The sequence below is a fragment of the Tupaia chinensis genome, unplaced genomic scaffold, assembly GCF_000334495.1.
Source record: "Tupaia chinensis unplaced genomic scaffold, TupChi_1.0 Scaffold000421_1, whole genome shotgun sequence".
NCBI lineage: Eukaryota > Metazoa > Chordata > Mammalia > Scandentia > Tupaiidae > Tupaia > Tupaia belangeri.
Window position 1 is genome coordinate 987,778 of NW_006159926.1, and position 21,713 is coordinate 1,009,490.

At 41.6% G+C, this 21,713-nt stretch overlaps 1 pseudogene; it reads right to left on the reverse strand.

Annotated features, from left to right (window-relative positions):
* Positions 1-1,793: 1,793 nt before the first annotated feature.
* The window catches only part of LOC102482538 (obg-like ATPase 1), a 33,927-nt pseudogene continuing 14,007 nt past the window's right edge, over positions 1,794-21,713 (reverse strand).

Below are 21,713 nucleotides of genomic sequence, written 5' to 3' on the forward strand. Positions count from 1 at the left end.
CCTTTGTTAGGAGACCTGAAGTGACTTTGGGTCAGGATCAGGAGGTGAAGTATTGTTTGTGTTGTTGCTCCTCCTTGGCCACTGGTGAAAGGAGTCATAAATGAGGAAGAGGAGTGAAAGGGCAAACAAGGGGAGTAAATTTCAACCTAAATGGCTCCACTCCAAATCCTGCTTTTGCTGAGGACCAAAGGAAGCCAGGAGGATTATTGATTTGTGATTCATTTGTTCAGTCTCTGGGCAAGAGTACTTATTTTAAGTAAAATAAACTAAGAGAAATTGATTCCAAAACAAGATTGGTATATGAAAGAAGTAAGCATCTTCAGAAGTTTTACGGTAAGTAAATATCCTTGGAGCCCATGACTTTTTTTTAAAGAAAATTAATCAGAAAATGTGCATGTCAGGATGTAGACAGCATAGGCTGCAAACTGTGCCACTTCTGGAAGAAGAAAAGGCAAACAGGACCCTTACGGAAATGGGCTGGCTTAGAATTATGAATCACTAGCCCATTTCTTTTAGTGATTAATGATGAATCACTGTTTTAACTTTGGATCAAATAATAGACTGCATCTGAAGAACTCCATTAATCATCATAAGAATTAGGCTTGTGTCAATTCATTACTGCAGGGTAGACATGTGTTGAACAGTTGAGCCGAATTTCAGGAAGGGGTGAACTTTAGGCAAGGCTTAGCTTAAAAGAATGCAAACATTAGGGGTCTATTCTTGCCTGGATGGATGGGGATTTATGAGTAGAGAACAGATCCTGTTAAATCATCCCTCATCTGGACTCCCTCCCTCAGAAGCTTAACAAAACACCAACTGGAGTCTTCAGCTTTTTGGTATTCAGGGACATGATACAATAGGTAGTCAACCTGTATCATAAAATTGGATATTTTAATCTGATTTTCAGCTTTGCATGTTTCTTGTATTCAGAAAATAACTAGCCATCTACCCAACTATAGGATTTTGGTCTAGTGGGCATGAAAGTAAACAAATTTAGACCATTGTTCTGTGAAGAGAAAAGTAATCCTTGCAAAATTTCTACTTTTTCTGAAAACTTTTTTTTTTCAATAGATCACAAAAACCTGAGCAGAAGGAGTAAACCTGTTTCATACAAACTAGAAATCAGGCTAGGCTTAATGTTTGGCCAATTTCAAAGCCCTGAAGCTAAAAAGAGGGTAAAACAGTTCTTCCAACAGATTTACATAGATGTATTTCAAAAATATATAAAAAGTATGTAGTAATCTCTTGAAATGATGGAGACTCCAAGAGAATTTTTTTATTTTTAGAAAGAGAGATGTTTGCCATAGGGTATGTGCAATCACCAGGGAGAAGAGAGAGAGAGAGGGAGAGAAATCATCCCCTAAGGGTGATGGCAATGCCACAGTCCATTGTCCTGTATTCTCCTCTTGGGATTTTGAGCATACACACACACACACACACACACACACACACAGTGTGAGTTTCAAGGCGCCAGGTCTGGAACTCAAACTGCAGTCAGCCATGTGGGAATCCAGCACCTTAACCGTTATGCCACCTGCTGGCCGCATCCAAAAGATGTGGTTAAGTAGTCCTTAACTTCAGCAGGTGTGATTTGATAAAGTAGGAGGAAAAAACTCATCCAAGTTACAAAGGACACACATATATTGTTATGTTTTAGCATTATGTGTAGTTATTTTTAGGAATGATGAAACACATTGACATCATCATTTGGAAATAAGGTTTATCTCATATATTAGTGTTTTTTTTTTTTTTTTTCAAACAAAACGCCTCTTTAAAGAAAAATCCAGGATGGATCAGAATTTCAAAATGTCTTGTATTGAAAGACTGATTATGGGCCAGGCAGTGGTGTAGTGGTGGTACAACCGGACCTCCTTGAGCGTGATGGGTACGTGCTTGTCCACGATCCTGGCTGGCTGGGACGAGGGGTGAATCAAAATGTAGGCACTCCCCACTTCTCTCTCTCTTGCATTGAAAGAATCAATAAATGTATTTTTTGAAAAGAAACTTAAAAATACTAAGAGAGACATTTTTAAAATGTAGGCTTCTGGAACGTATCTCATCAATATGCATAGGCAGTAAAGAGAATGTAAGAAATTTGAAAAAAAGTCACTTAGATGTACATGAAAAACTACGGTATATTGCTCACATGCACAATTTTTGTATCAAGCTTCTATCACTGAGATTCAATAGCTTCCTAACTGATTTCTATAACCTAAGTTTCTTTCTCATTCAATGTATTTTTCGTTTAATGCATTTTCCACTTTTTACCAGAGACAACTTTTTTTTTTTAAGAGAGATTTTTGCTATAGGGGGTGCATGCTCTCTGGAGAGATCGACAGAGACAGAGAAACAGAAAGTGAGAAATCACCTCCCAGGGGTAATAAACACACCACAATCCCTTCTCCTCCATCTGAGAACACTTTTTAAAATAGAAAGCACATCTGATTCTTGTCTCCCTTAAAACTCTTGAGTAAGAAATATTAATGGTTCCCAACTCTTAAGGCCAGGGCATCTCAGGCAGTGGGAGTGGAGCATGCAAACAAGAACTTTGACTGGCCAGGGACTTTCGAGCTTGATGCACATCAGGTACTATCTGTGCTCTGAAGAAGCCCTCACAAATGCTTAGAGTGATTGGAATTTGTAAATAAGTGAAACTTTTCAGGCATGAATCATTATATCTCTCTTTACATGCATTTTCTTAATCATGAGTTGTTACAACTACAACCATTTTCATGTAGGAGCTCCCTGAAATTTTTTTTTTTTTAATTTTATGAAGGGATCTTATAACTTAGAGACCAGCAGCTATGGGATAAAGCACAAACTTGTGAAAGACTGTAAACTATCACAACTCATGTGGCCCACAGCACCCATCAATCCCAGTCTCTGGTTCTAGCTTTGTCCTTCTCATGCCTACCCTGAAAGTCTCTGCTCCTAGGGAGCTTCTGGAAGCAGTCATAATTTCTCCAGGAAAGTCGGGGCCTTCCTTCACCATGCCATCAGCACTTCTTTATTCCTGTGCACTGCAGAATGTGTATATCATCTTTAGTTACCTGTCTACCCCACTGGACTGCAAGTCTTCCTGCTCGAATTGCTCCCTTTGCCAGTTCCCTGGAAAAGTTGTGGGAGTGGCACTTTCTAGACTCATGGTTTAGTTTTGTTTAATTGAGCTAGGTTTTAAAATCTGAAGTCAGTGCCAGAATTGAAACATGGTATGGGAAGGCCGTAAGTGGAACTCTTTAAAAACAATGAGCAGACAAAAACCAAAACGCCATACAAGAACACACCAACTAAAGGAGGTGGCTAGCTGTTGATTGCAGCAGCTAAATGAAAGGTTTCTAAAATAGCTGAAGAGATGGAGCAGAGCAAAGAAAGGGTAATATTTAAAATAGAAAGAACTTGGAGTGAGGCTAAAGCATGTTTTGGAAGCCTAGACAGAAAAACAATCCTGGGCACAGGCTTTCACATACAGCCTGGGTGTTAGGGAGGCGAACAATAAGGGTAGGAGGATTAGAGATTAGGAAAATGAGCATTGTGTCCAGGCCTATGCAATACACCACAGAAGGAGTTGCTGGCACCTCTATGCAGGCGGTGATGGTGCTGGGCGTTTGAGCCCTGGGCAATTTGACAAGCAACCCAGGTGCAGGTGGCTTGGACCAGCTGCATTGAGGCCCACGGGGGTGCTTGGATTTTGTTCCTCTGCACTCAGAGGAAACATGGCTATGAAAATTCTGCTGGGTAAATTCCCAGATACTGTGCAGCTTATAGATAAGAATCAACCTGACTCTGCTTGAAGGGGCTTACCACTACACTGAGAAGAAAAGACCAGGCTTCTTATCTATGGATGCCTAAAGATGAGAAAGGACCAGGTACCCAGAGCAGTTTAGAATGAATGAATGAGGAAATGGTGAACACCTCGCTCCCTGGTTCCATGTAATAGCACTCTTGACAGGGAAGCCAGGCCATGACAGTCTCAGATTTCAGAGAATGTGGTCTAAAAGTAATGTCTGGAAGTCGATGAGCTGCCATCTCCCTTTTCCCCATGAAATGTCCTGATGAATTTTGGACATTCCATTAATTGCAATACTCTGACTGAGAAAACAGACCAGACAAAAATTAGGAGGACAATTTGAAACTGTAAGGGCTGGTTTACAAATTAGAGAACAAGAAATGATCTATTCTGAAGACAAGACAGAATTCATGTCAGAAAACTTTCTTTTCACTTCTAAATCAAATTCGATGATGTGCTTAGTCTATTAGGACTACCTTAGTCCTTTGGTGCTCCTATAACTAAGTACCTTACACTGGGTAATGTATAAGTAATACAAATTTATCGGTCACAGTTCTGGAGGCTGGTAGTCCAAGATCAAGGCACCAGCAGCTTCCATGCCTGGTGAGGCCTATTCCTCACAGATGGTGACTTTCAGCTGTGTCCTCACATAGTACAAGGGTGAATATGCTCTCTCAGGTCTCTTTTATAAGGATGCTAATCCTATTCATGAGGGTGGAAACTAATCATGGCCCCACCTCTTAATACCATCACTTTGGGGGTTAGGTTTTGACATAAGAATATTTTTGGAGAGGCATAAATAATCAGACCATAGCAATGATTAAACTGGAAGTCATGGTTGTTTCTCTCTGAAGATAAGTGTCGCTTCTTCTGTATCTCTATCTCCCCATTACATAGCACGACATTGTTAAGCATAGATGCTTTGCTCAATTGAACTGAAACGTCACTTGAACTATGAGGGAAACATTTCCTCCATTCTTCACAGTTTTCAGAGTTCCAGTTACTGGCTTTTTTCCTTTGGATTGAAATGAAATTTTAAACCAACATGTTTTTATATTCTCCAGTTATTTAGAAGGTAAAATTTAATTCATTTAACAAGTATTTATTGAGTGTCTATACCGTTCTAAGCACTTGGAATTCACCAGAGAACAGCATAGGAAGAAGACACTGTCCTCATTGCTCCTCCTGTCAGTGCAATGGAAGTCTGCTATATTGGTTGCAAAGGTGTATTAACAGCTAAACTTCTTCTTTACAACAAAGTGACATTTGATTGGCACTTTTCTATGCTGCTCCTTACTGTTGACAACTTAGTAGGCTTTGTAATTCTGGCATTCCAAAGCTCTAGCAGCACAGAGGTGCCAGGCTCGTTAAAGGAAACTGCTTCTCTTAGACTTTGCAGTAACTCCTTAAGAGTAGTATTTTTTCCTTACATTACAAATGAGGAAACAGAAGGTCACACAGAGGTAACTGGAAGAAGGACAATGTGGACCAAATGGGGCTCCCTAAACAAAAGCACACAGCCTCTATCAGCTTCTTCAACAGGACCCGTCAGTCCCCCTTCTGCTTGACGCCAAGTCCTCAGGACAGGGCTCAGCCAAAGGTGAGAAACCCCAGGTAGAAACCAGCTTATGTGAACCTTAAAGGAGGTGAGAACGAACCTTTCCTTACCCCTCTCCCTCCATGCCATAGGCTTATGACTGAGTAAAAGGCTCTACACTCATTGTCCTACTTCAGACAACATGGCTTAGAACCAACAGAGATGGGGATCTAAAACACAGGGCTGCACTGGGAACACCTCCGGGCCCCTGACTAAAGGAGGCAATCTGTGTCACTAAAGGAAAGAGTCTTCTAAAATGTTAAGCTTGGACTCAGGGCTGAGCTTTTAAATAACAGACAGACAAAGGCATATTAGACAGAAAGGGTTGTACCTGGAAGGTACAATGAAGTTAGGGTTAGTGCCAAGCCCAGAATTAGGATTTACATTTAATCTGATTGGGTCTGACAGATTTCTTAAAAGTTCTTTCTTTTTAGAGAGATTTTTTGCTTCAGGGAGCATGTGCTCACCAGAGAGACAAAAAGCAAGAAATCACCCCGCAGGAGGGATGGCCACACCACAACCCCTTCAATTTCATTCTCCTCTTGGGATTTTTGGGCACACACACATATGTGCCTGGTGTGAGTTTTAATCTGCTGGGTCCAGGTCTCGAACAGCATTTGACTACACGGGAGTCCAATGACGTAAGCATTATGCCATCTGTCGGCCTCCTAGATCCTTAAAAGTGTTAATGGCCTTCTTAGGCTTACTGTGGCATTACTAACATAAATACCTGAGGCTGGGTCATTAGTGAAGAAATAGACATTTATTTGACTCAGTTATGGTGGTCGAAAAGTTCAAAGACGAGGAGCTGGCATCAGGCCAGCCTACATTACAATGTGGCTAACAAAAGCAGAGAGGATGGTGGTCTCAAGCAGAGAGAGCAACCTGGGAGCAGCCATCTTCCTTTTATAATCACCCTCTCACGGAAACTACCCTTCTCACTAGAGCTCAAATGCACACTGTCTCAAAGACCTCATTAATCCGTTCAGGAGAGCGATAACCCCATGACCCAATTACTACCCAGTCAGCCTCAACTCTAAAAGCTCTTCCCACCTCCCAGTTCCATCACATTGGGGACAAAATTTCAAAACATGGAACTGCCAACACATCGAGAGAGACAGGCAAAGACAAAGACTGAGATAGGAATAGATTAAACTGGAAATTTATGAGGTCGTTTAGAGCTTTTGAGTGCTGGAATGACAAAACCAGCTAAGTTGTCAACAATAAGGGACAGCATAGAAAAGTGCCAATCAAATGTATGAAGTGTGCAAATATCACTTGAACACCCCACTTTGAATTTTCTTTAATGTTCTCCCAGAAATAAGATTGCTGGCTCATATGGTACTTCTACGTGTACTATTTTTGAGAGAGAGCTTTTTGTATAGGGTGTGTGCATCTGCTGAAGAGACAGAGAGACAGAGAGATAGAAAGCGAGAAATCACTCCTCAGGGGAGACGGCCATGCCTCAATCCCTTCTCTACATTCTCCTTTCAGGGTTCTGGGCACACATATACACATGCCTGGTGTGAGTTTCAAGCTGCCAGGTGTGGGACTTGAACTGCAGTCAGCTATGTGAGAGTCCAGTGACATAACCATTATGCTATCTGCTGGTCCCTATATGTAATTTCTTTCTTTCTTTTTTTTTTTTTAATAATTATTTTATTAACATTTATTTATTTATTTATTTATTTTAATTTTGACCAGAGAGGGACAGAGTGGGTGAGAAGGTAGTGAGAAGGCAAGCTGCCAGGTCTGGGACTGAGGTCAGCCATGTGGGAGCCCACCTCTTCATTTTTTGAGGACTTTCCATATTGTTTTGCATAACAATTGCACCATAGTAGGATTTTTTTATTCTGAAAAAAAAAAAAGTCAAACTGAACAGTAATGCTTAAAAGAATATTCTGATATTGATATAAAGCTTTTACTGTGCAGAAAAACTAGAGTGGTAAGAAACATAAAATCATCACACTTTCTCAGATTATTAAAATTCCCTTGATAATGATGGTTCACCACAAAGGCAAGATGCACTTCCTCCAGAAGACACCCTCTTTTTCCCAAGAGAACAGCTTGAGATTTTTTTTTTTTTTTTTTTTTTTTTTTTTGTTATTGTATTGGTATTAACTTATTTTTTTTTTTGGAGAGGTTTTTGCTATAGGGCACATGTGCTCGCCAGGCAGAGACAGAGAGACAGAAAGTGAGAAATCACTCCCCGGGGGAGTGACCATGCCGCAATCCCTTCTCCCCCATTCCCCTCTCAGGATCTTGGGCAGGCACGCACACACGCCCAGCGTGTTTTTTAAGCCAATGGGTCTGGGACATGAACCGAGGTTGACTGCATGGGAATCCAGCGACATGGCCATTACACAAACTGCTGGTCCCGGTATTTACTTTTTTCTTGCTTCCTTTTTTTTGTTTGTTTGTTTGGTTTTGTCATTTTTTAAAAATATAGACATCTGGGGAACCAGCAGTTAGCGTAATGGCTATGTCGCTGGACTCCCACGTAGTCGACCATGGTTCGCGTCCTGGACCTGGTGGCTTAAAACTCACGCCGGGCGCGTGTGCGTGCGTGCCCAAGATCCCGAGAGGAGAATGGAGGAGAAGGGATTGCGGCGTGACCATCTCCCCTGGGGGGGTGACTTCTTGCTTTCTGTCTCTATGTCTCTCTCTGTCTGTCTGGCGAGCGCACGCGCCCTATAGCGAAAACCTCTCAAAAAAATATATAGACATCTGGAATATTGTAAAACAAGCATAATCTGTAGGCTATAAAAGGAACAAGTGGCATTGTCCTCACTGTCAAATGTGGCACGTTGGCATACAGGACCGCGACGAGCCGTTGTGAGGGTAATACGGTTGCTGAAATGTTTGTACAATTTTGAGGAAGTCCTTAATCATCTGAAAAACAAAGCTGCTCATACTCAGTGAGCCTGCGTTTCATTGGTAGTACGCACTATTTTAACTTAAAAACAAATAAACGTAATCTGTTTGTAAAAGATCCCCTCAACTGAATTTGTCCCTTCTGTTTTCAGAAATTTTAGTTTATAAAAAGAAAATGCTTTTTGGTGTGTATGTTTACCTGAGCAACAGCTAAAGTTTGTTTCCTATTTGGTTGCTGAGGTGCATTAAATTTGAAGATAATATCTCCATCTCTCACAATATAATTTCTGCATTTACCAGCAGCTGTGACTGCATTTTCAAACACTTTTTATTTTTCAGTAGAGTTTTTTACTTTGGAGCGTGTGCCCTCACGAGAGAGAGACAGAGACAGAAACAGAGACAGAGGGAAAGTGAGAAATCGCCCCCCCAGGGGGGATGACCATGACATAATCCCTTCTCCTCCTTTCTCTTCCCGGAATCTTGAGCATGCTGCACATGTGCCTGGTGTGTTTCAAGCCACTGGGTCCAGGACTCTAACCACGGTCGGCCATGGAACTGCTATGCCATCTGCAGGCCCTAGAAACTTGTTCTTTAAAATCTTTCTGTTTCATTATGTCAGCCATAATGAATCCCTTTTCAAAGTCTGTGAGAATCCTGTCTGCAGCCCGAGGGACCTTTTCCCCTTTCCTATGGTCCCTGGTTTCACTTCCCCTGGGCCTGCAGGGAGGAGGTATTTTGGTGGGGCAGCTACAAAGCCTGCCTTCACTGTCTTTGGCAAGGCACCTGGTGCCGGTTCACCTCCAGATTCTCTGCCTCTCCCAGTACTTGATTCTCATAGTTTGAGTCCCAAGGCCCCTCTACAAGGACTGACCAAGGCACCTGGTCATTCTGGTCTCCTCACTGTTTAATGTTTATCATCCATTTGCTTTTCTTCCTAATGTGCTGTTTTTCAGAAAAATTAACCAAGTGGACCATTGGTTTTAAAGTAAAAAATAAGCGTTTATTTAACACGTCAAGATCTTTGTCATTCCAATCATGATAGAAACACACAGTTTTCTTTTGATCTAGAACCCGTTTTGGGTTTTGGCTTCGTATTTTGTATTCAGGTTTTAGTTTTTCTTCTCCTCTCACAGTCACATTTTCTCGCTAATCTATTATGGGCCCAAGTATTTCCTCATCTTTAAGCTGAAGCTCTAATCCCATCTTTTGAATGGGGTGTACACTTCCTTCAGCATATGTGATTCCAGCACGTGCCCGAGGAAAGATCCCTTCACAGGCACTAGTATGAGATAACAAGACGTTTCCCAGGCCTCGCCCCTGGCAAGCCCCTGTCTACTGCATTTAGGAAGGGCAGGAGCTTTGCTCGCTGGTTTGTGGTCCTCAAAGGCCAAACCTCTCACCTAGCCTGGAAACTCTGCTCTCATTAGAACCAATAGTGCAGAATGGGAAGTTTTCTGCTTAAGTTTGACTATTGGTTAACACATTGAAGAAAGTGGATTTTCCAACATTTGGCAATCCCGCAATACCAATTTGCAGTGAGGATCCACATCTTCCAAAGATTGGGAATGGTTTCATTTCATCACTTCTCTTTTCAGGGGAGCATCGTGCTCAGGGTGGGTGATAATATAGAGTCCCAGTGGCAGTGGGAGATGGGTCTTGCCGACAGCCAGAGGTAAGGAAGAAGGAGGGGTGCTTAATTTTAACATAGAGAGATGTTGAATATAGTATTAACCTTTAAATTTAGCACACAACGTTGAGTGGAAAAGAAAACAAAATCAACATCCATTTATGATTTAGTCCTTTACATTTAAATTTTCATTCAATCAAAATTTATTTTAGTTTGCAAGTGGTTCCATTTATGTTTGTTGATCATTTTCACATTAATTCGAATGCTATCTCTGTAATATATTTGTTTATATGTGGGCCTATTTCTCATCCATATTCTTTCATAAATATTCCTGCCTAGTTCTCTGCTATTAGTATCCTGTTTAAATGACTGGTTTTAAGGTATAATTCAGTATATGAGAGAATAAATCTTCCCTCATTACCCACCTTAAAAAATAAAAGCTGTTAGCTATTATATATTTATTCTATCAAAAAGCTTAAACGTCGTTTTCATAGATTTGAAAATATTTAATACAGTTTTGAGGCAGTAGTACTAAATTTATAGATTATTACCAAGAGAATTAGCATTTAATTTTGCCATGAGTTCTCCAATTTGTAGAGTTCTCTTTTGTGACTCAGTACAGTCGATTCAAATCAACACTGCAGATTTCTTGTTGAATATTACCTATGTATTTTACACTTCTGCTTCTACTACAAGGAGAATCTCATTATATTTCAAAAAACTTTGCAGAGAAGAAAAAGAAAGAGGTAAACATAATCTGTATCCCCATCACCTACTATAACCACTATTAATATTTTAGTGTGTAGTTTCCCCATGCTATGCAGACACACGTACATATGCAAACATGCACACATCAGTAGTTCAAATGTCATTTCCTCTGTACATGAGTTCCTAGCATAAGATCTCATGATATCTCAGTCGCATTAATGCATGCTTGATTACATTTGCTGACATTTAAGGTGGAATTTGATGCATTTCTAGAGGAAAATTGGCCCATCAACTTTTCTTTTCAGTATTTGCAAATGTATCAGAGCTCTGCTACGTGAATCAAATAATTGTGAAACTTTCTACATTTTTTAAAGTTTTGGAATGATTCAAATAGAGAGATTACTTTTCCCTTAAAGGTTTGAAATACTCAAATAAAGCCTGGTAGGTCAGCAAGACACATGTACTGGTGCAAGAAACTAGAAGTAAGATGCTTGTTGCCTTGCTGCTCCAAAACACTTAGGGTAGAATCCATGAGGGAGAATCTGTCAATAACGGGTTTGAGAGGTGCAAAAAATGGGGAACTTAATTGAACCCCAGACTGGAGAAGCAGCAGCCAGTAAGCTTGGGGTCAGTGTTGGACCCTGCATGGTGTCACCCGCAGATGACATTGGGCTTACTTCTGAGTCTCCTTTTTCTCACCTGTAAAGTGAAAATCATCATGCCAGTCTTTAAAAAGTGATGACTGAACACGCTGTTTCTGTGGGTATCTTTGTGCAGAAAGCAGTGCAGGTAGGGTGGAATTGCATCCTCCTCCCACTGTCCTGCCTTGGCTTTGGGAGCATTAGAAGGCCTGGGAGCACAGGGTCCCTTCAGTGGTTACCGTCAGTGGCAGTCTGAAGCCCTTCTCACTGGATAAGCAGAGCAAAGAGGAGCAAGGTGGGTGCTCCTGGGAAACCAGGCTGACAAACTGACCCTCCCTGAGCATGTGGAGACAGGTTTTCTTTTGTTTCTTCTATTTAATTGTATTTATTACCATTATTATTCCTTAATTTGCTATAGAGCATGTGTGTTCACCAGAGAGAGAAAGTGAGAAGCAAGCTGCCAGGTCTGGGACTCGAACCACAGTTGATCATGTGGTAGTCTAGCACCTTAACCACCTTAACCACCATGCCACCTGCTGGCCCTGAAGACAAAATTTTAAAATTAAATAATTGTTTCTTTATTCATGATAAAGTTTATACATGTGGGAGGGAGGGGAAGATAGAAAGAGAGAGAGAGAGAGAGAGAGAGAGGAGAGAGAAGAGCTTTTCACAAGGTCTAGTCAGGTTATGACCCCCTTTTCCAGTCCTCTAGCCTGTGTGGTTCAGAGTGCCCACGTGTGTGCCCAGCATGTTTCAGGTTGACCAGGCTGGGCTACATACCAGGCTTGCCATGTAGAATCCAGCTTGTCCCTAGTAGCGCAGTCCAGGACTTTGAGAAATACATTGGCAGGGGTGAGGGGATAGCACAGCAGTAAAGCAACTGGACCCATATGGGAAAGGTCCTGTATTTGTGTCCTGGGGCTTCCCTGGATACGTTGGGCACTTGTGTGTGTGCCCATGGTGCAGCTGGCCAAGACTGAGGTGGATCCTGGTGTGAAGACTGTTGGGAGTCTGTCTATCATGGAGAAAATAAGTAAACTCATTATTACTTTTAAAATAAATGTACTAGTGAGGGTGGAAGGTACGGACTAGAGAGATTTTTGTGAGCAACAGAACAAGAACAGGAAATTTGAGTTAAGGCTGCAAAAGTGACATTGTCTAGCCTCCTGGGCTGCTGAGCCCTGCTGAATGTGCAGATAAAACATGCATTGTGTTTTGAGTGGTGCAGTAGAGTCAATCAACACAGAGAGCAAAAGCGAGGAAGATCATTTCTGAGGCAAGTGGCGGTGGGCAGAGCCTGCTTGAGACTAAAACTTTCTAAATCCACCTGCAGGAAGGTAGCTGCTTACTGAGTTTTCTGGGAGGTAACTCAGCTGCCTGGAAGTTCACGCCTTCAAGCCAAAGAGGCAAAAGAGCACAATGCAAGTCAGCTTTGAGAAGTTTTCCAAGGGAACCAGCAGTTAGCGTAATGGCTATGTTGCTGGACTCCCATGTAGTCGACCGTGGTTTGTGTCCTGGACCCGGTGGCTTAAAACTCACGCCAGGTGCATGTGCATGAGTGCCCAAGATCCCGAGAGGAGAATGGAGAAGGGATTGCAGTGGCGTGACCATCCCCCCTGGGGTGATTTCTCGCTTTCTGTCTCTCTGTCTCTCTCTGTCTGTCTGGCAAGCACACGAGCCCTATAGCGAAAAAAATCTCTCCCCCCCCCAAAGAAAAAGTTTTCCAATAAAGCAAGTCCCAGGTCAGCCCTCGAACAGCCTGCAGTGTAGCCTCACTTTAAGTGACAGTGAAGGGACAACATGCTCTGAATTCCTGCATCAGCACCCAGCCCAATCCTTCCCCACCCACCCCAGATCAAATGATCACAGTCTCTCCTCAGTGGGGAAGGCTATGGTATGTCCAGCACATAGTTTTTCAGAAGAGAAGAAAGTATATGGCAGATTTTTGACAAGAGAAAAGCTTTTTTTTTAAATTAAAAAGATTCTCTTAAATGTATTCATTTATTTATTCTGAGAGAGAGAGACAGAAAATGAGACAGGTGCTCCGAATAGGGTTTGCACGCCACATTTCTCTGAGTCTCAGCTGGCTCAGGTCATGAGCAGATGCCTAGCATGCTCAGGATGATTCTGAGACATGAACCCAGGACCTTTCCTATGTCAGTCCAGTGTACTACTGGGGTGCTACCATCTGACCTGACAATGGAGAATTCTTAAGGCCTTTTCTAATCCCAGAGTTCACTCATTCTATAACAGTTTAATGTGCTGAAACTGTGGACTCTTTTCCATAGGAAAAGCTAAGCTATCCCCAACTGCCCATTTGAAAAGCTACCAAGTAAGGAGGAAAAAAAAAAAAGACATAGCTTAACAAAGTATTAATAACCCTTGGTACCTGAAAGAGTCATTCACACAACTGTTGTATTCTGTACTCCAGGGGTTAGCAGACCTTCTGTGTTGAGGGCCAGGTAGTAAATATTTTAGGCCAGTAGCCAAGGGTCAGGGCTGCCCTTGTGCTGTGAAGACAACCAGACAATATGTAGTTGAACAAGTGTGGCTATGTTCCAGCCACAGTCATAAACTCTATCTAAAATTGAAATTGGGATAATCTTCACATGTCATGAATCTTATTCTGGTGTTTCTTTCAGTCTTTATAAAAGGTGAAAAATCATTCTTAGTTTGCAAGCTATACGACAACAGACTATAGTTTGCTGGCTCTTATTTTATCCACACAAGAGACACATTTGCTTCATGAACCACTATATTGTCCTTTGATAGAATCAGCCCCACTCACCCAAAAACATAAAATTAAGTAGCAAAAAGATCTTGGTGCCAATTCAGTAATACACCATCCATAGCAAGTGGCCCAGAAAGCCAGATCTTGAGCTAGCGAGTTTTTTTATAGCATTACTGTCTGGTGGCGACCTTTGGAGGAATGATGTAATGAAAGACCAGATTCCTAAATAAAACCACTCTTGCAGTTGATACAAAAGAAAAAAAAAACACACAAATATCAGCAGTTTTTTGTTTTTCCTACTGACAAACTAATGTTTACCAGCAATCTAACTGCTAAACTACATCTGCTCCACTTGGAGCCGATGGTGAAACCATCACCAGTCCACAGTTCTGAGGCTGAAAGAAAGGGTCGCCAGTGAGAGGGGTTTTTACCACGTGTTCTAGGATGGTCAGGAGGTAGACAGCAAACTGCAGTCTGCTATATGATCTTGATATACGAAATATCTCATAAACACTTAAAGAAAGTAAATACATTTTTTAAGCCCTCTCCAACATCAAGGTTTATCTTTGGTTTCTTTCTAAGTTATAGTCTCAAGTCACTGACTAGCTAATGCACTGACCAGTACATGCATGAAAGTACTCAATATTTAAAAACCAGGTAAACAAAAGAAAGACAAAGAGCTTCCACTGTCTTCATGCTAGTGTAAAACTGCACTGGAAGTTCAGAAAAAGCTCTGAAAAATACTATGAAGTTTCTGGGTTCTCATTTTTAACCACTGAAGGTGCACAGAAGCTGGACATCGGTAAATGACTAAAACGACTGTATAGTTTTTCCCCCAGAAGACATTTTTGGAACTAGACCTCTGTTAGAGGAGATAATGAAGTATAGTTTTAAGAACACAAACTTTGACAGGACAGGGCCCTAGCTGATTGTTTAGTTTTGCCACTTACCTCTGCATGACTTTGGGCAAATTACTCTGAACCACACAATGTGGTCATGAGTAAAATGGAACTGAAAATAGCTATCTTTTACCACCATTGTGAAACAAGGTGAGATACTATCGGCAAAGCATTTAGTATAATGTTTGGCACATAATAATGATTTAAAAAAATGCCAGCTCTTACTATTTCTAACTATTGGATGCACTGTGTGTGTGTGTGTATCTATCTCTACGTGTGTATGCATATGTGTGTATATATGTATGTTGGAATATGCTCCAGAAAGAACCACTGAGACATATGTGTCTGGTGGCACTCACAGATGGATGTAGAAATGACCTGGGAATGAAACCATGCTTTAGGCTTTGTAATTGTGTCTCAATCCATCAGCGTTTTACGGAAGAATCAGAATTTGAGTGAGCAGATACTATCGCCTGTGAAATCAAAGAGATGTTGAGCATTTCAAGTATGTTTTTCGCTGACTGTCAAAGCAAGTATACACAGAAACAGCAGGGAGATCATGACAGAGTGGGCCCACCCACACAGTCAGGAATGCGGTCGGAGGTACATTCTACGGCTTACATTTCTTAAGACAGCACTGAGTAGAAAGTCTCGAAAAACCCATAGAGGAATCAAAACGATGCAGGAAGATGGGAAAACTATTTGTACCAGAAGTGTTGCCTTCCAGAAGAAAAAATGCCGCTAAAAGAAAGACAACAAAATGCAGTGGGAAGATTCAACACTGTGGAAGGCCAAGAACCAGAATGGAGGCACTAAAGTACCTGTATGTTAAAATAAGAAAACGGCAACCACGGAACTTGGTGAAAATCTCTTGTGGATTTAAAGTGAAACCCTCTCAAGAGTCTAAAGCCACTCTTCAGCAATAGCTGTGTTTGTTAGTAGGCACAACTTTCAAAAATGGCCCAAGCGAAAGGACATGATTTGGTTACACTCCAGTTGCCGCAGCTTGTAAGTAGTACAAAGTAGGGAGAAAGAAGGACTACGATAAGAGCGTTGGTGGGATTGGCTGTGACTTCCTGCTACTGCAGAACTTCTGGATGGAGGACACCATGATGGCTGCATAAAGGATGCTATTGCCACCACTGGTTGAATAAGATACGAAGTAAGTCTCATACTCAGGATCCTTACAATTGCTGCAAAATTTGGAGTATTTCTAGGTACCCAGGCTTGGAACACAGCTTGCCAGGAAATCTGTCAAATATGGTGGCAAGCTTTGCAAATTCAGCTTTTGGTTCTTCTTGTTTCTTGCTGAATCCTATTTATCAATTTTCTTTCTTTTTCTTTTCTTTTCTTTTCTTCTTTTTATTTTTTGTGAGATTTTTGTTATAGGATGCATATGCTTGCCAAAGAGACAGAGAGACAGAAGTGACCACCCCCTGGGGAGATAATCTTGCCACAATCCTTCTCTTCCATTCTCCTCTCGGGATCTTGGGCATGCATGCACACACGCCTGGCATGAGTTTCAAGCCAGCAGGTCTGGACTTGAACTGTGGTCAGTTACATGGTAGTCCAACGATGTAACCATTATGCCACCTGCTGGCCCTTATTTATCAATTTTCTACAATATGTAAGAGATTTTGGCCTATATTATGTCAAGGTGAAAGACAGTATATCAAGAAATAAATGACCATGTAGTCTCTCTTTCGTGGAAGTGATGAAGATTTAACACGAGAGGTTGCAATTGCTGTGGGAACAGTTCAGAAAGGAAAGGTGAGCAGATGTTACTGATCACGAAGACCAAGGTGCTTTTGAGCAGACTCAGCCCTGGCCAGCTGTCCAGCTGCTTTGCTGAAAAAGAATGTTAGACTCTGTGGTGGATATATGAAGCATAGAAAATGTAGCTTTCTGTACTCAGTGTTAATATTTATGGTTTCTTGGTAAAAACAAAATACATATCTACTACTTTAAACACTGTCATCGTTTATGCCTCCCTTTCTAGAAAACAATTGAAAACTTAAAAGTAGATCAAGCAGTGACTTTGTGTAACTATTTAAAGTCTCTTTCCTGATTTAGAATACAAATCACCATGACATTCTATGATAGGAAAAAAAAAAGAGTTACAACAAATGCATTTTAATCCTACTAAGCTAAAAGTATGTAGAGTAAATATATTTTGAATTGTTCTCCAAATTTTCCGTTTTAACCAAGAACATTTTAAGCAAAAACAAATTTTTTAAGAGAGACTTTTTTTGGGTATAGGGTGCATTTGCTTGCCAGAGAGACAGAGAGAGACAGGGAGACAGAAAGTTGGAAATCACCTCCTGGTGGGATTGCCACACCACAATCCTCCTCCATTCTTCTCTTGGGATTTTGTGCATGCACACACATGCACCTGATGTGTTTTAATCTGGCAGGTCCAGGACTCAAACTGCCTACATGGGAGTATTGCAACGTAACCATTACACCATCTGCTTGTCCCTTAAAGAAAAATTTTGAATCTTCCATTTTTTCCCCATGGTGTTAAAATAACTGGAAATATATTTTTCTTCATTATAACTTTAACAGGAAACTTAGCTTCAAAAAATTTAGCCTACTTGGGTCATTCCTTTGTAGAGCAGTATATACATTTCAGATGAGTGAGTGTCTAAACCCCAGAGAGGACATCCTTGTGGACTGGAATGACCACAGTTCTCTCGCCAGGCGGGTGTGGGCTTCCACTTGGTTTGGCATCGTGTGTTTACACTGCAACTCTGCATTCCCTTTGGAACCGCCTAATCATCAAACCAGACAAAAAGGGAGTTGGAGCAAGGGTAACGAGGGGCGGGGCTTGGAGAGGCAATGGCTTTTTCTTTCCTTTCCTTTAGTTCCAAACATAAAAGAAGAAAGAATGGACTTCGGTTTGATTCTTCAAGAGGGGTTTAAAACTGTTTTGTTCTGGCTGAACAAAGACACAGAGACGAAACAGTCTTACTTTCCAAGCAAAAATTATGTATTAAAGAACAAGAAATGGATGAGAATTGATCATTAAAAACATCGCCGAAACTTCAGTAAAATATCCGTGTGTTTAGAAACGAGCAGAATCATGCCATATTCCTTTGTGGTTTGATGTTCATGTTCAAACCTTTGAAGAGAAATCTAAACTCACCAAGAATTTTAGAACAATGATTCAAGTTAAAGCAATGATTTATAACCAAACCACCACACCGAAGTTAAACAACGTGCAAAGTGCTACCTATGAGAGTCCAGGTTCCTTCCTTGGAACGGGATGGACGGTTTCCAAAGCAGTTCCTTGTTTGGCTGGGCTTGATCACATTGCTTTGTTTTAAAGCTGACTTGTGCTTGTCTAGGCAAGGCCTTCATTTCCTACAGATGGAACATGCTATTGCCACTTTTTCTTTTTTTTCTCTTAAGTTTTTTTTTTTTTTTTTTTTTCCATTAGGGCACGGTGTTTTCAAGAGAGAGACAGAGAAAGATAGCAAGAGGTAAAGTGAGAAATCATCCCCCACGAGGGATGGTCACACAGCAATCCCTTCTCCTGTATTCTCCTTCTGGGATTTTGGCATCTACACACATGTGCCAGGCAGGATTTTCAAGCCTCCAGGTCTGGGACTCAAACTGCGGTCAGCCATGTGGGAGTCCAATGCCTTAGCCACCACACCACCTGCCTCTATTGTCACATGTTTAATCAGTTATTTGTTTTGAAGAAGCTTGTTTATTTATAAGAGAGAGAGAGGTATTTTTGACAGTCTCACAATGCCGAGACCCTCCTGCCTCAGCTCCCAGGATATCCTGGCTAGGATAGCAGGCACATACCACTGTGCCATCCTGTTTTTGGAAGGGCTGGGAGCCAGTCCTGGGCCTCTCATGTGGCTCCAGCATTTTGAGTATAGCAGCGTCTTAGTAACCTGTGCCCCTGCAGCTGAGCTCCAAGTTTGCTATTTTTAATACTTTTTTTTTTCTATATTGTCCCCTTTCTAGCCAAGTTTGTCTATTTCCTAAGACATTAACTGGAAGGATTATGCCTCCAGACTCTTCAGGGAGTGCAAGCAGGTGACCTTACAAAAGCTGTGTGTGACTGTCAAGTCTCAAACTCCTCATCCATTAGAGGGATGAGCACTCCCCAACTCGCTCCTTTAGAAATTACTAAGGTCTACTAAGTGTTGGTCACTGGGGCACATGCAGACCCAGGCGAGTAAGACCTGTGCGTGCTGTCACAGGCTTTGTGCTAGTGGAGAGACACCCACAGAAATACCATGAATGTCCGGACGTGTCTCATACACCAAGTCAGGGTGTTGTGGGGGTGGTGACCAGTTCTACTCGGGGATAAGAAGAATGGGGAACAGCAGCAAAAGCTAATAGAGGGGAGTGAATAATGCCCACAAAAGAATGTGGTTAGTAATAATAGCAAACGATGTGCGAGGTGTTGGGCTGGGTACATGAGGCATTCCAGTTTGGAATGAGGAGTCAACATATGTCGTTGGTAGTAACTATTAGTATCTCCAGATTGATGAGACAATTGAGAACTCCACAGATGGAGCAATTTGCATTAGTCCAGACACTCAAACCGATAACCTCAGGAGCCTACCCGAGGCAAGAGAACCCCAGAACCCCATGTTTAACCACTAAGAGCATTGCCTTCTCCTTTCTTTCCTTTGGTGTCAGAAGCATCACTGTACTATCTACTGGCTCCAAGGTGGTGGTGGCCCCTAGAGTGGAGGATGGAGTGCGGTGGATGGAAGAACAGGAGAGCAACCCCGGGAGAGGGCTCGTCTCCCAGAGTCAGACAAGCAGGTTTTACCCACGAGGAGTTACTCAAAATGAAAATTTAAACACTGACACAAATTTAGTTCATTTTAGTTTTTCTAGTCCAGATGATGTTTCTTTTCTCATTTAGCTCAAACTGACTGCAAAAGTCAACGGTTACTTTGTAGCCCCTCAAAAGCCCAAGAATAGAATAACAGTGAGTCACATAGTAGATGCAAGGGGACTCTCATTTTTGGGAGATTTAAAATAAACAGACGGACAACAAACTTTCGGCGATTGTTTAAATTCAGTCTAAAAGGACTTTCTAATCTGAAGAATTCCACTGTTTTATTTCAGGGTCAGGACAACTCCTTAGTACACAGACAGGTTTTCTGTGATAGAATTTTAAAAAGAAATATGCAAATATACTGGGGAGATTAATAGGAAAACATTGCTCTGAGACACACAAAATGAAATCCTATGACACATAATATATGGTAGCTTGATTTTTCAACAACATTATATAAATGCTCTTAATTAATATTAAAACAACAATTAATGAGAAATAGCCTGTTGGTTTGATAAATGGAATAGACTCTTTTTCAAGGACTTTTTTTTTTTTTGGAGAGATTTTCGCTATAGGGCGCGTGCGCTCGCCAGACAGACAGAGAGAGATATAGAGACAGAAAGCGAGAAATCACCCCCCAGGGGGGATGTTCATGCCGCAATCCTTTCTCCTCCATTCTCCTCTCGGGATCTTGGGCACGCACGCACACGCGCCCGGCGTGAGTGTTAAGCCACCGGGTCCAGGATGTGAACTGCGGTGGACTACGTGGGAGTCCAGCGACATAGCCGTTACGCTAACTGCTGGTTCCCAAGGACACTTCTTTTCTAATTCCAAATGTAATATAGTTGATCGTGGGAGATTTGGAGACTAATTATAAGTATACAAAGGAATGGCAATCACCTGTCTCTAAGCTCCTGAAGCTCCAAGACCCACAGTGAACCTTATGGAGTTTTCCCCTGCCTCCTGCACTGGCTGGAACTATTTAACAATCTCATTTCTATCTCTTCATGAATACACCTGTGCATGTGCCTGGCACATAGTAAGTGGTCAATTAATGGTAGCTATTGTTATAACTATTATTATTGTATGTATTACTATTTTACAAAATTAGGATCAGAGATTATATCAGTTTTGTATATGTGAGGCTGAGAGTATTAAAGAAGCATTCAAGTACAATAGTCATGAAGTTGTATTAACCAGGGTTCTTTGCATTACAAGAGCCAGAAACCCAACTGGAACCAACTTAAGCACAGACAGGAAGCCTAGGGAAAGGCTTCCTTTATGCATGGCTAAATCTAGGCATTCAAGCAATGTCATCACATTCTCTCTCTCTTCCTCTTAGTTCTCAGCTCAGCTTGTTTGCAGGTATTTTCTTTGCTTGGATTTATTCTCTCCTGCATGCACACGCCTTTTCTACATTGCTAAAAAATCTTAGGTGACATTCATAATCCAAAAAAAGAAAAGGTAGTCTTTCCTTTTGAGTCTCATAGGTAACTACCATGGAAAACTCTATTTGGCTCAGTCCGAGTTGCATTTATAAATCTAAGAAAAATAAACTGAGTCAAAGTTCCCTTTCTAACCAAGCTTGTCTATTTTCTAAGACATTAACTGGAAGGATTATGTCTCCAGACTCTTCAGTGAGTGCCAGTTGGTGAACTTCCAGAAGCTGTGTATGATTGTCCAGCCTCAAACTCCTAATCTGTTAGAGGGGTGAGTACTTTCCCACTCAGTCCTTCAGAAATTATAAAGGTCTGGGACCAGCAGTTGGCATAATGGCTATGTCACTGGACGCTCATGTAGTCAACCCCAGTTTGAGTCCTGGACTTGGTGGCTTAAACTCACGCTGGGCACTTGTGCATGCATGCCCAAGATACCGAGAAGAGAATGGAGGAGAAGGAATTTTGGCATGGCCATCCTCCCTGGGGGGGGGGGTGACTTCTCGCTTTCTGTCTCTCCATCTCTCTCTATCTTTCTGGAGAGCACACGTGCCCTATAGCAAAAACCTCTCAAAAAAAAAAAAAAAAAAAAAAAATTCAAAT